Here is a 3,170-nt window from a genome sequence, read left to right as displayed (position 1 = left end):
GACTTGAAACTTCTTGCACAAGCTTTAGGCATGAAAATCAATGGAAAACTATAGAAAGGAAGCCCGGGAATTCTTGGACAATCAATTACCACCTACAAGCAAAAGATAAAAAGCAAGTAAAAGAGAAAAATAACAAGTAAACTAGAAAAAGACAAGAAAAAGAGAAACTAACTACAAAAAGCATAAAATGAAGAAAACAAGAATAAAACTAAGGAAAACTAAAGAAAAGAGAGATAAAATAAAATAAAAATCATCCAAAAAGGAACCAAATGAGTGCCAAAAATGTCACACATCAATGCGCAACTTGATGAGTTTTTATTTAAGTTGGACTTGTAATAATTTTTCATTTTTGGCTCATTTGATTAATTCTAAAATTAATTTGAATTAATTATTTAGTCACGCAAAATTTGGGTTAAAAACCAGGGGATATTGCACGGAAATCGAGGGCAAAGCATCCCTTGGCGAGCCGGGCTGCATAGCTGATATGTCTACTTTATATGGTGTTTTACCCCCATCCCTTGGTCGTAATTAGTAGTGTTTTTGGCTCGTTAGAGCCACTTTTATTACTAATTAGTGTTTTCTAGTGTTTTCGTAGTTTCGGTTGAGTTTTGTATGGAATTGCATCTTTTGAGCTTTTTCCCGGGATTATTGCGGTACAACTACGAGCATTTGAAGGCATGACCGATTGCTTTTGGACACCAAGTATTCAAGACCCAAAGTGGATATTCGAATTGGGCCAAGAATGGAGCCCAATCCAAGTCCAGCATATAGCCGGGCCCGATCGGGCAAGCTTTAGCCCGATCGGGCGGATGCCCAGAACAAGAGGGAGAAGAGAAAAGGCGGGCGCGTGTTTTTGGGGAGGCTTCTTCGACGACTACTTAGTTTCTAATTAGGAGTAGTTTCGGGTTATGGTATAAATACGATTTTTAATGCTTTTGCTTAGGACCTCTTCTCTTAGACTTTCTCTCTCTCTACTTAGCTTTAAATTAGTTTCTCTCTCTACAACATTGTTCTCCATTTTTGTTCTTAATTCAACTCCTTAATTCCGATTACTTTGGTAACGATTTCTTCTACTTTAATCTCATTTATTTTAATTTATTTCTTTCATCATGTTTCCTTTAATTGCTTTGTTTAGTTTATGTTCAATTATGTCTGAGTAGTTTTCTTTCTAGGGTTTATGGGGATCCATAAATAATATGAAGGGGTAAATTATTATTGTTGGTTATCAATGCTTGATTAATTTCCTATTGATTGATTTAATGCTATGCAATTAGATTAGGCCTGGTTTAATTGTATGAGTTTAGCAATATTGATTCGAGATTCGAGAGATGAGAATTGATGTTTAGGCTTAGTTTCAATAGGCTCACTAATTTATAAATGGTTAAGTCGAGATTCGAGAGATGAGATTTAATACCGGTAAATTAAATCTTTGATTGTAATACGTAGCGAAAGCCCTTTATGATCTGATTAATTGATGCATTGATGATTGATTGTTATGTTTTACCTTGGAATATTGTTTATTGGTGAACCTATGCCCTAGGCTTTTATTTCATTGATTTTCCTCCTACTTTTATTCCTTCCCACTTATACTCTTAGTAGTTTAGTTCCCTTTTATAATAACAAATTGGTTACTTGATAATTTAGATTATATTGATTAATTAGGAATAAATTAACTCGTTTTCCTGTGGTTCGACCCTTCTTCCCTATCTGCATAGTTAGTGGATTTAGGTATTATTTTTGATTGGGTGACTACTACTTTAGCCTATCAAAATTTGGCGCAGTTGCCGGGGAGACGGTTTTAATTTTTATTTTTGATTGTTCTATGTAGTCTAGATTATTTTCTCTTGTCTCAGAGAACGTTAGTTCTTTGAGGCGATTCTCATATTTGTCTTTTTAGTTCTTTGTTTATGCCCAGGGGTTCCAGATCAGGTTATATTACATTCGATCCTGATATCGAGCGCTCTTTCCATAGACAAAAGAATCTCTACAGACAAATCATGGCAGGTTCTGGGAGTAACGATATTCCTAACGATCCGCCAACTGATTCTAGTGATTCAGAAGTTCCTTCAGATTCAGAATCAGAGATGACAGCACCTAAGAAGCTCAGCAATTACTCGCAACCGTCCCTGACGGATTTTCCACACCTTTTGCGTACTCTAGATCTCGAGGGAGTCCAGTTCCAGATCAAGCCCCAATTCATAACTATGATAGAAAGGAAGCAGTTCAGTGGAGCCAAGGGTGAAGACCCAAATCTTCACATTGCAGGTTTCTGTCAGTACTGCAATACTATTGGCAGAATGGGGTTACGCAGGACCAGATTAGGGAGATTCTTTTTCCCTTTTCATTATGTGGAAAAGCTAAACTGTGGTTTAATGGTTTGAATAGAACTGCACTAGGTATTACTAACTGGGAAACTCTTGCTTTGAATTTTTATAACAAATATTACCCTGTAGAGAAAACAGCTCTATTGAGAAGTGTAATTCAGAATTTTGGCCAAGAGCCAGATGAAGTGCTATATGAAGCTTGGGAGAGATTCAAAGATCTGCAGAGGGAGTGTCCCCATCATGATCTGGCACAGTGGCAGTTGATTTAAGCCTTTTACAACGGATTAGGAAATACATCAAAGACGATTCTAGACTCCACGGCTAGTGGTAGATTTATGAATCTTAATGTTGATGATGCAGGTCAAGTTATTGAAGATATGGCAGTAAATAATTCCCAATATGGGAATTCTAGAGGCTTTGTGAACAAAGGCAAACACCACGTTGATTCAGTATCCTTTTTGCAAGCCCAACTTACATCTATTTGCTAGAAACTAGATAGTCTTAGTACTGCTATTCCTACTTCTGTTGTTAATGTCTCTGCTGTTTCTAATAATTCTAATGAAGCTTTTTGTGAAAATTGTGGTATTGTAGGACATTGGGAGCAAGATTGCAGGAGTTCTATATAGCAGGTTAATGCCTTCCAAACCTATAGGAAAAATAACCCATACTCCAACACCTATAATCCTGCCCTCCAGAACCATCCATACCTATCCTATCGGAGTGCCAATGTTCAAAATCCTTCACCTCCACAACAACCACAACAAGCGCCCCCTTCATAGCAGAAATATTACCATCCCCACTCTAACTAAAAAGCCCCAGCACAAACCCCTACTCCATCTTCTGACC

General features: G+C 37.2%; 1 non-coding gene across 1 annotated transcript; it reads right to left on the bottom strand.

Moving 5' to 3' along the window:
* Positions 1-2,464: 2,464 nt before the first annotated feature.
* LOC145590335 (small nucleolar RNA R71) lies at positions 2,465-2,571 on the bottom strand. Its single transcript, XR_014101959.1, has one exon. It is a non-coding gene; the product is annotated as a small nucleolar RNA R71 (small nucleolar RNA).
* Positions 2,572-3,170: the final 599 nt, after the last annotated feature.

The sequence above is a fragment of the Chenopodium album genome, chromosome 17 (assembly GCF_948465745.1).
Source record: "Chenopodium album chromosome 17, dcCheAlbu1.1, whole genome shotgun sequence".
NCBI lineage: Eukaryota > Viridiplantae > Streptophyta > Magnoliopsida > Caryophyllales > Amaranthaceae > Chenopodium > Chenopodium album.
Note: the sequence above shows the minus strand (reverse complement) of the source record. Positions and strands in the feature narration are given on the sequence as shown.